Source organism: Schistocerca cancellata, chromosome 8 (genome assembly GCF_023864275.1).
Source record: "Schistocerca cancellata isolate TAMUIC-IGC-003103 chromosome 8, iqSchCanc2.1, whole genome shotgun sequence".
NCBI classification, from domain to species: Eukaryota; Metazoa; Arthropoda; class Insecta; order Orthoptera; family Acrididae; genus Schistocerca; species Schistocerca cancellata.
In genome coordinates, this window is record NC_064633.1 from 199,912,908 (window position 1) to 199,927,486 (window position 14,579).

A 14,579-nucleotide genomic window follows, 5' to 3' on the forward strand; every position below is an offset into this window, starting at 1 on the left:
ACAAAAAGTGAAGTTATTGCGATGTAACATATTTTCAGTTGTTAGCTGATGAACTGTCATATACAGTTAATCTCTTGTCTCTAATGGCTCTGGAAAAGAAACTGTTTCCTTATTCCTCATATTTACATACAGTTCCTTGTTTACAAAGTTGTTACAAAGAGAGAATCATCAGTGGGCATCTTTAACTTATAATTTGCATTTATAAAGCTATTAGTCACCATTCAGTAAACAATGGAGCTGAGTTATTCGTAGGTAATGTCTGGGTTACTGTTGCTGCAACCGCGTTAATCACAGTCATTCAAATTCTTTTAAAATATGTTTTTCATTGGAGACCAACAGAAGTATGACTGAGGAATTGAAATTTCAAGATTTAGTTTTACGAGTAAGTCACACCTCAAGAATGAGTTTGGAAGACATGGCAACGTGAACTTCAGTAACGAATAATTAAAGGCTGGAAATATGAAGAGTGGTAGCTCTTAAATAGTATGGTTCATTTTTTCAAGGAAAACATCAGAATGTATTGAAGGTGATTATCTGTACATCGGAGTATCCTAGAAGATATTTAATGGAGAAAGAAGTCATTTATTGGCATTTCTGTAGAGAAAGATCAATAAAAGAAGATACCCTCCTTGAAAAGCAGAAAAATATTTGGATTGGTTTCCAAAATACAAGATGAATGGCTGCTCATAAAAGAAGAATGTGAATAATCAAGATAATAAAGATGTAGAAGAAGACTGCTTGAAGAGTGTGAAATATTCAAACGATTTAATTTTCAGGAGTGCTACAGCAGTGGATTTATTGCATTTAAATGCAGAAATGTTAAAGGAAAGACCACCTGTACGTCACAGAGCAGCAGGGAAGTTTAGATGTTATCATACTCCTGCACTGTTATAGAATGATTACAAAGAAGAATGAGTGTAAAATTTTGCCCAACCATTTGATGCGTGGGAGGAAATAACATTATGAAGAAAATCCATGCTGATGTTATGGTTTGCATCCCAGTCCATTATTTGTATGATGTGTTACATACTGCAAGCATTTTATGAGGGGAAGGCAAACAGCATATCAACCCGTACAAGAGAATTGTCTGTGATAACCCATCTTCACATAATTTGAAAGCAATGATGAGAGGAAATGGTACGAATCGAAGCCTTTTGGAGACAGTGGACATCGATATTTGAGATTACAACATGACATCCAGTATACAAAAATCACTTGCAACATCCTGCGTCTTCTACATTGATTGCTGAAGCATATACACTCCTTTTTGTCCAGTGTAGGTGAGTACAAAAGAGGGAGGTATTTCGAACTTTTTTTGGCGTGTTTTACTATAAGAAGTTGTTATAATTTCGCTTTTCATATATAATGGTTTGCATCTGTTTGTTTGCTATAGTTTTATCAAATAGTTAATCTGTTAAAAAGTACTTTATCCTTCACAGTTTTATGATGTGCACAGTCCCTTAAACTATTTAGTTCTATTTATCATCCAAAATTAAAAGACTAATTTAAATAGGTAAGTTTTTCTGAAAGAAGATGAAGCAATTGTTGTTTGTATTTTATGGCTTCAGAGAGAACTGGAAAATGTGCATGTATATCTTCATGTTCTATTTGGATTTTATTTATTTATTTTATCTGTCTACGGTCCTACTCTCCTGTCTGTCTGGTAAATGATGTTTTAACCTTGGAAATCATCATGTATGTTCAAGGTATGTGTATTTTATAGTATTATTGGTGGGATACTATTAACATTTTGAATGTATAGCATATACATTATTCCCCAGTTTTACTGGTTATTGCTCAGTCGGCACATAAATACATTCATTTATGTCGAGTTCCAGGGCTTACGCAAACTGAAAGGAATCCTTCGTTATATACATGTCTACTTGAACAATATCTGTTAAAGAATTTCCGTCATAGTATTGCTTTTTCATAGTGAACATTGACTGGAGTACTTCCAATCCATCAGCCACCACCTCATTACCATCATACATCCAACCATGTTGCAGTACTCACTGTACCAATGAGCAGTTTTGTGCTTTGACTGTGGAAGTTTCATCTATCCGAAAAGTTTCTATTTCAAATTGAAACGCATGTGACATAATTAAACATGTGTAAGGAGTGTTCAAATGAAAAGGTATGAAACATCATAACTAACAAATAATCAGTTGAAATTTTCATGTGCCGCTTTGGGATAATATAATAGACATACAGTGGTGCGAATGTAGTGTCATCGCCCCTAAAAAATTCAAAGCTGCGTCCTCCAGTAGGCAAGGTGACACTCACCATTTTTATTGACATCTGAGATTGTGTACTTGTCAAATTCGTCGGACACTGAAGTGTACTGTGAGACACTCTGTAGCTATCAAGAACAAAAGGTCTGAGCTATTTATGGAGTGAGTGATTCTGCTCCACGATAATGCACGTCCATAGATCTAAAATGTTAGACAAATTGTAATTGCTAAGTCAAGTGGGAGCAGCTTGAGCATCAGCCCTACAGCTTGGACATGTGCAAGTCTTTCAAGAACAAAAGGTCTGAGCTATTTATGGAGTGAGTGATTCTGCTCCACGATAATGCACGTCCATAGATCTAAAATGTTAGACAAATTGTAATTGCCAAGTCAAGTGGGAACAGCTTGAACATCAGCCCTACAGCCTGGACATGTCGCTCTATGACTTCTTTGTGTTTTGTCCACTAAAAAATCATCTCAAAGGGAAGTGCTTCAACTCAGAAGATGAACTGAAGGACACAGTGAAGGACTGACTCCTGTCACAGTCACAGGGATTCTTAGAGCAGTGAATCCTTTGGCTTGTGAAGCAGTAGGATGGTTGTGCTCAGGCCATCGGTGATTACATTTGAGTAAAGTCTTCAATTACACCCATAGTGTTGTTTCAAACCTTTTCTTATGTATGCCCTTCATAGTTACACTGTTTTACTAATTTTTTCGATGTTAGTTTCAACTTAGTTTGCTTGAATGCACATAGAGAGGCTTCTAAAAGAAGATTTTCATAACTCTTATTTGATTTGTCATTTGAATTTGCTTTGTGTGCTTTTGCTTTAGTGAATATATTTTCTATTTAGGGGACATTCATATTTACTGCCATTGCCCTCTCCTCCTCAGCCCTGTTTTATATATGTATCTGGCAGTTTATTTTTATTTGTACAGAGTATGTGTCAAATCTTTATGAGTTCCGTCAAATCTTTATCAGTTCTGTCAAATCTTTATCAGTTCCTTGTACACACGAAAATATGTGAAAAGTGCAGAGTTCAATTTTTATATTGAATTTGGCTCTTCTTTCAAAGATGAAAATACTGAAAACCAATTTAGGTTTTATTTTATACATGTGTTTTATATTCATCACATTAAAGAATTGACTATCACTGTTCTATCCATTCAGAATTTCAGTGCTGTTTAGAAATATAACAAGGAGAAGAAACAGTGCAGCTAGCCACAATATTGTTTAATGCACTGTTTTTGTGAACATTGCAAATCTTCCAGTGGCAGCATACATTTCTTGTAAAAATATCACAGTCACAAGAAAGTATTTATCATCTCATGTAGTGCAGAAACAAATTACTTGCAGTCTTCCTTTATGAATTGTGAGACATAGACAATCTGGGAAATGAAGAAAAGAAAATAAAGAGAAATTAAAAGAACATGTATAAAGTAAAGAAAGCAAGATAGGAAATGCCAAATAGAAGAACTAAACAAAAATGTTGAAAAGTAGCAAAACTGTCAGCTGGAGCTATAGGAAGGGGTGTGTGTGTGTGTGTGTGTGTGTGTGTGTGTGTGTGTGTGTGTGGTTTTTCTTTTTTTTGGGGGGGGGGGGGGTACATATTTATTATAGAAAGGCATCTGCTATAAATGGGGTGAAAAACATATTCTGCTTACCAGTTACTAATAGTTTAATGGCAATAACCAAGTGTGTTTCATAGATGTAGTCAGTTATATCAAAGTCTGTATCAATATTCTGGAGGCGATCTAAACAACAGTGAAAAGATATGTATTGGTTCCTGACAACAGCTGCCTTTAATCGCAGTAGAACAAGATACTCCTACACACAGTTGCATTCATACTCCAGGATTTTGTTGTGCTTTGCTAGTTCACAAGAATTAAATTGTATTTGCACAGAAGTAAGTGATTGCTTCAAGTATTATTAACCCTTCCGTAACGATTATTTTTTTCTTTATTTATTCAAGTGCTATATGTATTTTAGAGATTATCCATATTCCATCCCAGTGGTTATACAGACAGAGAATAGTGATAAGTACTTACAAGATCATGTATTTAGGTATGATATTACAGAAATTATGTAGGCAGCTCATTGTCACAAACATCTGCTTTTGTTAATACAAACAAATTGTCTTCCATTTCTATATGGGTAGCTACAAGAAAGAAGGAAATTTAATGAAGTCTTTCATTACTGTATAATTTTGAATATAGAATATTTTGTCAGGTATTTCAACTGTCTATTATGACAATATATACTGACGGATTTTGTATAATGTTGTAAAGGTATTGAGTGTCTTTGAGGCACTTCAAATGTGATAACTTGTGGAAGTCTCTCTCATGTGATGTGGTCAGATTGTTAAAGAGCCTTGACATTCTTAAGAAACTAGTAATCCTTTCCAGGACAACTTTCCTTCTGTAATTCCTACTGTGCTAAGAATAGTGAAGTTTTTTGAGCTCCTTAATCTTTAGTGGCATAGTGCTGTGCAAAAACCAAAAATTTGTCTTCTCTACATCTTCATATTGTCACTGCATACGTACTAATACAATTTTCTGTCCTCGTATACCGTCTTACTTTTGTTCCATAGCAACTAGTAATAAGTTGCTCTTTTGTACATTTGTCTGTAACATTGCAGTGTAAACCAGTTTCACAACTCATTACCAGGTTTATTTCAGTCAAGTTTTGTAGTGGAAATGACCTCACGCTTGTATGCAGTCACCTTCTCCCTCCTATCTCAAACCGAGTAAGGTAGTGCAGTGGAAAGACACTGGACTCTTATTTGAGAGGACAGTGATTCAAGTCCCCATCTGCCCACTTAGTTTTAGGTTTTCTACAGTTTCCCTAACCCACTTAAGATGAATATTGGAATTACCCTGTCCAATTTCTTTTCCCAGTCTGACCTTATGCTTCACTCTAAAAACATCATTGTTAATGGGACGTTAAGCTCTAATCTTTTTTTCTTCTTCCCTTCCTCTCCCACTACCTTTATGGTCCTCCAAACTGGTCATCTCTACTTCCCAATTCTTTTAATCTTTTTTTCTTCTTCCCTTCCTCTCCCACTACCTTTATGGTCCTCCAAACTGGTCATCTCTACTTCCCAATTCTTTTATTTCTTTCTTTCTTTCTGGATTCCTCATGTTCCTCCTTCATTGCTGCATGGGAGGGAGGGTGAGAGAGAGAGAGAGAGAGAGAGAGAGAGAGAGAGGCGTGCATGAGAAAGAGAGACATATTTAGAAATATTTTAAATTATGATTTTTTTTTTGTCAATATGTAACTATGGAGCTTAGATGTGACTATGGTGTAAAATCAAAGTGTGGTAAAATTGCATTCCTTTGCACTTTTGAAGTATTTGAAAAGAGGTAATACATAGGATACCAATAAAATGGTGGTATTAGGTTATTTTCTGCTCAGACATGCACAAGCCACCAACTTGTGGTGTGTGGCACTGGGTACTTTGTGTACCAGTGCCACTTCCCTCTTTTCCTGTTCAGTCTCATATGGTTCGTGGGGAGATCGATTGCTCATAAGCCTCTACCTGGGCTCGACTCTCCCTTATAATATCTTGATGTTCTTTTCACCAGATAGATGTAGGAAGAAGCAATATATAGACTGACTCTTCTAGAGACATATGCTCTTCGAACTTTTAACAGTAGACCATACTGTATTTCCCATTTTGATTCTGAACTAACCATTGAATTTTTGAAATACTTCTGCGAATTGCAGAAAAATTTTTGCTCAGTACACATCATTTGTGGTAGTATTGTAAATAAGAGAAAACAATTAATCTACAAGCAAAAAAAAGTGCAGAGGTCATGTAATTAAAGAAAGTTATACAGGTTTCAGCATTGGAATAGAGAGGTGGGAGATATAATGTGATAGCTACAATCAGTTATAGATCCAAAACTGCCTCCAAATGCTGGGTGCAGGCACATGGATGTAGGTATTTGAGCAGAATCCTGAGGACTCCTGGTTAGTGTTCATCATCTACAAAATAAATTAAACAAATCATTGGCATTTTAAAGTATTATGAAGCAATGAGAGATGACTCAATAGTGGCAACATTGTGAAATACGACAAAAGAAAGTACTATGGCTGTATTAGTCGACTTTTCTGAAGATGTCAGGAAACTTCAGAAGATATAATTCTCTGAATGACACTGAGCATTAAGCAACCCTGTACATAAAAAAAGGAAACAAGAAAAAGAATATTAGGAGAAAATTTTTTGTCACCTGTTACATAAAAAATTCTGTAATAGCACTCCATCTTGACAAGCAAATTGGTTTCAGAAAGGGAAATCATTCATATCAAATTTTCAGACTGCAAATCGAAATTGTTTATATTTATTGATTATAAGAAAGCGTAAGATTCCATTAGCAGGAAATCATATGATACTCAGAAAGATTTTACAATGAATGATGCGCCCAAAACTTCGATATATGAAACTATCAGAAGCACATATATATCAGATGCCAAAACAAAAGTGCTGTGGTTACAAAGTGCTACCTTATCTCTTTCAGTTGCATTATGCAAAAGTAATTCAAGAATGGAGGAAAGTATCGAGCTAAAGATGAAGCAACTTTCTAGATGAAATTTCTGTTGAGTACTGGGCTTTCGGTGTTAAGTGAATAGCAGAAGAAGGGAGGGGATAGGGCAGGCTTTCAAATTACTTGCCACTTTCCTTCCTTAGCCAAAGTTGATGGTTCGTGGACTTGCACGTCAGCTATGAGGAGAAATCATCATTGAGATTGTGTTCTAGAAATACCAGTGCAGGTCCTGATGTATTGAGAATTAACTTTAGCAGCAAAATAATGTGAGTTTCTAGGTGGCTAAAAGAGTTCAGTCAAGACTGCATAATACTTCTTTTGCTCCAAAATTCTCAGATCGTAACTCTGTTGTACCTTTACTGTGTCATCTGTCTCCTGTTTACCTGTGCTCCAAAATTCTCAGATATTAACTCTGTAGTACCTTCATTGTGTCATCTGTCTCATGTTTACTGTGTAAATCCTCTGCCACCTATCCTTCAGCATCACTGTGGAGAATTGTATCCATGTGACATTGAGACTTCTTCCTCTAAATATATATTTACTTAGAAAGCTTCTACACAATTTATGCTTGAGGATACTTCTTAATATAAGGTTTATTTGAAAAGTAAGTGCTGTTCAGTCACTATAAAAATGTGAGCATTAGAGCAAAGCTCGTATTGGCAGTTTTGGTTTCCTACAATAATACTTTCATTTTCTATGTTGTCCCTTTTCATAACATTGCATACTTTCTTCAACTGCATCATGTAGTGTTCGACTTTGGGGCAGTTGAACCCTAATCCATCAAGCCATTGTGCAATAAGTGGTAATAGTCACTGGCCGCAAGATCGATACTTTGTTCAAAAATTCCCAATGGCACTTTTGGATCTTAGATTTGGTTTGGGCTCACATTTTGCGGTATTAAGCTTTTCAATGATTATTGAGTAAATAGTGATGCATCCAACAAGAAGAAATTCATCAACCAGATTACTTACCATCAGTTATGATCAAATTGTAGTTTTTGGTCCACTTACACAATTTCATCATTCTGTGTACTCTACCTGCCAGTCTGTTCTTCATTGTTCAAAGTTGTACAGACAGCTTTAAAGATTCAGCACCATTTTCTAGCCTAGCCTTTCCTTTACTCATTACTGTAAGCCCATAAATTAGGCATAACTCATGATGTTAATTTGGATAGCTGCAGAACTTTTTGTATACTCAACTTGAATTTTAGCTTGCACTTTACACCTGGCAGAAGCAACAATTTGAGAAGCTGTTGTTTGCCTTCACCCATAATCAAATATCGCCGAATCAAAACAGTGACTGGTGTGGGTTTGTAAACAACCTGTAATTGTCAGTGCTTTTTTGCAACCAACTTTGTTCTGAGCTGCCAGCATTAATATAAGCAAAGGACGTGAGACTTTTTTGGTGTTTCTTAGTATGAGCAGTTTTCTCCCCCACATCATTGGTGTATGGAGCGAGGCAAAAATATTTTTCTATATGCCTCAGTATGTGCTCTAATTTTTAAAAAAAAATCTTAGTCCCATTATCCCTATCCAAGATATACGATGGAGACAGCAAAATTGTCAGATAGTCTTCCTGGAATACCTGTTCTCAAAACACACCCAACAACATTTTGCAAGAATTAGTGTTAATTTTCTTCAAAAGGTTGCCACATAAGTTCCCTGAGCATCTCTGTTACCTTTATGTACTGGCTATACTGACCTTTTATAATCCTTGAGGTTTGTCCCTGAAAATGTGTCCCCTTTATTGTCTTATCAAATAAGAACTGCAAACACTGCAGCAGTATTCAATTCTCGGATGTCGTTTGCTTTGCAGTACAGTTTCCCTGAGCACTTACAATGTCTCTCAGGTTGCCATTTGCATATTGCTTCGCACCAACCCACTAAATATTTGTACAGTGCGATGTGCTCTGAAAATTTGTCACTAATCTTGCAGTCGGATACTATTGAGGCCATTCTTTTAATATGGGCGTTATCACACAATCATCCAATTTTAAAGTGTGATAATACTCTCAGGTCATTCCACATTTCCATACCAACATCGAGCAACAATATTTCTTTGTGCACAAGAGCACATTCAATGAACTATTCAGTAGTAATGCTGATCCCATCTAACAAACAATTAGTTACCAATAGGCACACACAAAAGGGAAAAAACTTTCTAGCTGGTGAAGTTATCTTTCGTGAGCTATAGGAAATGCAGGTGGACTCCTTATGGGAATAGTGTCACACAGCTTCTTGTGTTGGTTTGACTACCAGTTAGCTGTCCGTCAGCAATGGCCACTGCCAAACTCTTACCAAGAACAAAGTTGACCACCTGGTGGAACAACGTGCAGCTGAGCACAGCATGCTCAGTATCAAAGACTGCTTTGTAACACGGGCCTTCTGGATGCTTCCCTCCACCACCAGCTTCTCTGAACTATGCAGATGAGTGTTATCCTTACAATACACCCTCTGCTTCCGTAATTGTCCTGGCCTCAATATCAGGTAACCCACTGCCCCTGCACCTTTCATCCAACTGTTCCTCCTTCCGTCATCTTGACACCTCCTCCCAATTTCACATCCCTGTGTCTCTTTCAGCATGCACCACTCCCCCCACCCCCTACAACCGGGCATTACATGCATAGCCCGTATACCTGCCAATCCTCCCTTCCACATTCCTATCCTGACTGACTAGCCTGCCTGCCTCCCCACAAGCCACTAGCTACCCACCTCCAATAACTCCCCCTGCAAAGGTAGATAGTGCGTTAGAAAGTGCTTTTTTTGTTTGTTTGTTTTACTCTAGCTCATTAAGGGATAACACGGAAGCTAGAAATTGGTCTCTGTGTGTGTGTGTGTGTGTGTGTGTGTGTGTGTGTGTGTGTGTGTGTGTGCACACGTATTTATAGTTATCATGTTACATTCATCAAAAATTCAGAAAGCTATGAAAATGGTCTCACTTCAGTTGCACATCCTACTTGTAAGATATCTTGTGCAAACAACCATGAGCTGTGTTTCACAATGGGGGTTTTACAAAACTGTTGCTGATTCTTTGAAATTTGTGTTGTTTCCTGTAGGAACAACATAATCTTCGAGCTTAGAACATTCCCAAGGATCTTTCAGTAGTGGATGTTAGGGATGTTTGTCTGCAAGTCTGTGCATATGTTCAATTTTTTTTAAACAAGAGTGATTTGTGCTTTTTACCACTTAGCTGGGTTACTCCATATTGTATTTAATACAAAATCCTCTGGGAGCTACCTGGGCACAGAATCTTGTTAGGTTTAAGTAGTTTGAATTGTTTTTTGATATAAAGATTGCTTATTTTAATATCTCTCATTTTTTAGTATGTGCATTGCTCAAGCTTTGGTATGCCAGCATTCAACAATACATTTTGAAGTGCTGAGTTTCATACTATTTCCATCTGTTGTCATCAGATACAACATCAGACAGATCCAGAGTGTTAGGATGGATGGTGTAGATTCTTTCATTGACTTAACAAAGGACAGAAATTGTAGTGATGGCCCTTTTGGCAATATCAGAATGTGAAAATTACAAGCTTTATGCTCAGCACTTCTTACAGATGCACAGGTTTGTTATTAGTTTCCTGTATTATTTTTTGTAACTTGTCTTTTACATTGAGAGTGTAACAGTTTTTATTTTCACACCATTCTGTAAATGGTACCATTAAACAAAGGTGAATTCTTTATCTTTTACTATTACCTTATTTAGTACAATACTTATCTCGAGCATGGGTGTGATGTGTTTGAGTTTTAACAACAGCTCTTCTACGTTTGTTGAATTTGAACTAAAGTTTCTAGCTGCTTCTTTCCAGATCCTTGAAAATAGCTCTCAATCAGTTCTACCAAATACGAATACTCTGCAGCTTTCTTGATGAACTTAATGCCTTCACTAACCCTTGATCATGGAGTAGTAGTGTCATGGGTATAAACCCCATCTACTTAGTGACAGTCTTGTTTATAGCCAGGGAACCTCTCTCGTGAACTATGCGACGAATTGTTCAATAATTGTCTGGTAAAGTTTTCGATATTACTTTTCATTCTGTTTGTCCACATTGATGGTGACACATCCGTCATTTTCTCTGTCTTTGCTAGTCACATTATAGCCAAGCTGTATTACTATCGTCGTATGTTCAGAGTATTTCCATACTCTCAAGTTTAGTGTCTCTTTGAATGAGTGTGAGACTGTTATGTTTGTGTTAAGTGGATCATGGCGTGTAGAAAAACTGGAAAAGAAGAGATTCGAAGTATTTGAAATATCGTATTAGAGAAAGTTGCTGAAAATTAGGTGGCCTTATAAAAAATGAGGACTTCCCTGGCAAGGAAAGTAATATGTAGAGATCACTGATGAGAAGAAGGGGCAGAACAATAAGCTATGGTTTTAGACATTGGGAATAACTTCCATGGTAGCAGAGGGAAGAGAGAGAGAGAGAGAGAGAGAGAGAGAGAGAGAGAGAGAGTGTTTGTAAACACTGCTGGCTCATAGAAACCAATCTAAGCCAACCAATGCTGATTACTCTTTTATCTATGTGAGTTCATAGTCATATACCATTTGGACTTAACCTAATTGTTCTGCTTGTGGTTATAATTAGTTTACTTTCTGTGAAGGCTAATCCGTCTATCCAATACACAGTGCCCATGTGGTTTAAAATTTCTGAACTTCAGATTTAAGTATTTACTATCCAGTCAGTTTTAATTATTGTTTTCTCTGATGGCGGGTATCATTGTGAGATCATAGTGTTCTCTTTCTACTATCATGTCTACCACTCTCTCGACACAGTAGCAGGTAATGACTTAACCTTTTTGGAGTTCCGTGATGTCTGGTCATAGTTCAAACATTGAAAAATCATCTTGCACCGCACAAATGAACAGGTTACGATACTGATAATCTTTCAACAATGCACAAGATGTAACTATTTAGACAAATTTGGGTAAATCAAGGCACAAAGTTAATTCTGATATAACTAAAGCATCCACAAATCATGGAACAATCAATACTATTTTAGAGTTGAAAATTACTTACCTAGAAGGATTGAACATTTGTCTGTGAGAGACTGAAACCCTCCAGCTTCTTTGTATTTAATTTTCTATGTTGTAAATATATTTTTGTGTTCAACTTACGTTGGGATTCGTGGTTATTGTAACATCATACACTAAATAAACAAACAGTAAATAAAACTCAAACCCACTGTCAAAGAGGTGTTAAGTTTTCGGAATGAGTTACAGCTGGAGTGTGAGGATGATAGAGAGGCAAGTATCCTTTCCAAGTAAAGTCAACATACACAAAAGCAAAAACTTAAAATAACTCTTGTGTAACAAGTATATAGACATTCAGAACTAAGCACTTTCCTTTGTCTGTTTGTCCTTATAATTTAAACAAATTATCTAAGATAAACCTAGAAAATGTATCTATTGTGAATAGTACAACACTGTCTTTTGACATACTACTTCAACACTAAGCATTATTAAAATTACCAAATATGCAGCAACCATTTGCAAAATCATGTTTTCGCTTTTGCAAATCGATTTCAACTGATTAACGGCCATCATTGGTGCTTTCAACCAATATGTGGCCTGAGTAGTAATACTGTCTTAAGCAGAGGTCAAAGATAAGATTGGTTGAAAGATAAAGATTTATCTTTGACCTCTGCTTAAGACAGTATTACTACTCAGGACACATATTGGTTGAAAGCACCGAAGATGACTGTTAATCAGTTGAAATCGATTTGCAAAAGTGAATAAATAAAACATGATTTTGCGACTGGTTGCTGCATATTTGGTAATTTTATGGTTTACGGTCGCTGCACGCCTTGGGAACCACATGGAGCCCACCATTCACTAGGCATTATGTTTACCAAAGTACGGCAGATGTTATGTACAAAAAAACAGGACCAATCATACTACAGATAAAGCTTAGGATACACTAAAAATAAATTGAACTACAGAGGTTTAAGCACCATATTGAACAATATTCAGACTTTGGGACTGCACTGTGAAAGAGGCTTTATTACAGCTTTTCAGTGTGACATAAATAGAACACAAATATCAGTGGTCGGATGAATTTAAAAAACAATTTTAATTTTATCTGTTCTGAAATTATGTCTATGAATGACATGTGAAAGATAAATATGAAGTTATTTAAATTTTAGAAATAACCCTCTTGGGTGCCACCACATGATTGTATATTTTTTTCATAATTTCACACACTTGTAATTGTTTTTGAGGCATTTGATAAAATAAGATTCCAATTTATAGCCAAATTAAAACAAATTGGTAATGAGAATAATGATATTTTTATAATGAAGAATACATTTTACAACATAAAAGTAGGATAAGAAAGGGTAGACTGTTGCAGTTGATGTAGAAATCCAATGAGATGTTGGAAAACACAGTATTTTCTTGTGACCCTTTTTTAAATGTTATTTGAAAATCTTTAAACAGGGAACTATAGCATAACTCAAATAGTTTAGTGTTCAGCAGCTTAATATTTGCTTCCAATGTATGGAGTGGGAGATGAGGTCAGAAAAGCTTGAAGATTCTTATGAAGGGAGCTACTGGGAGGAGGAAAGCTTATTGCTGAACAAACTAAATACCCCCCACTCTCTTTCTCTCCAGTATTTCTATGCAAAGACTGACTTTGCGAAATTTGATCATTTGAAGTGTGTCCAATTAACTGATGCATATAATCTAGGTCTGAAAAAATAAAAATAAAAAAAGATTTGATATGAGATACACAGTATTTCAGAAACGATCAGAAGTATACAATTTTTCTGATACATCTTGAAGCACCTTTGGTATTTGGACATACTACTACTCTTTATGCTAGGAAAAATTTATTTAAGGAAAGGAGACATGATGTATAGGGAAACCCTGACACACAAAGTTTTGATTCTGAAATTTCAGGAAAGGGAGGTAGAAAAATTTCATATCATATCTAGCCCTTTCCCTTTGGCATTGTCTGCATATCATTTAACACATATATTACACGCATCCCCCCGTCTGAGAGAAGTTCTTGTGATGGAAGTTGCAGTTGACATAGTTTTACTTGATCGTTCTTGCAACAAATGTGAGGAGGCTCTGACAACACAATGTCTCCATTTTTCCAGTGGTTACAGCAGCATGCTGTGAATAGTTTTTACTGTATTGAAATGAAAGCATTCTAATAATAAACAGAAATGTGAACTTCATGATCATGCAACTGTTTTCTAATTATTTGTAATCAAACCTTTTGTTGTAGTGACTCTTGAGTCTTAAAAGTAGATGCTCTCTGTAATCTGGCCTCGCACTGTTTTCTGTCTATGACACTATGGCCACACCACTTCACTCTCTCTTATGCTGTAACCTGGTGACGCACTCTCTTTCCATCTCCGAGACTCTTGATGGAGCAGTTCGCTTTCTTTCATAATATAAGCGGATGTCATGATGATGGCCCATGTTCGAGGCTGTACGTGTAGAAGCTGTGGTGTGTAGAGTTGCAAGTTTTGTATTTATTTTCTGGGTTCTTTGTTGTGTGCAATTTTTTGTATAGTTCTTGGACTATGGGCACATTTAGCCAACTGCCATATATTTCCTCATAGACATTGTGACAGCAGCAGACACTGTAATAATTCAAGAATAGTAAGTTTCAGTAACAAGCAGGAGGCCCCCACATGTTGTTTCCTTGTACTTACTCCTGTAGTAGTGTTGGCGTGATATGAAGCCAGAAAGTGGGTGCGGCACTGCCACACATTTATGTGTGTGCAGATGGCAACGCCTTAGTGTTGCCAGAGCTGTGTTGATGGCCAATAGTCTGTGTATGTCGTCGTCTGTGC

The 14,579-nt window shown here is 36.5% G+C and overlaps 1 protein-coding gene across 1 annotated transcript in view; it reads left to right on the forward strand.

Moving 5' to 3' along the window:
* LOC126094939 (THO complex subunit 2) overlaps positions 1–14,579 on the forward strand; it is a 313,848-nt gene that overhangs the window by 233,637 nt on the left and 65,632 nt on the right.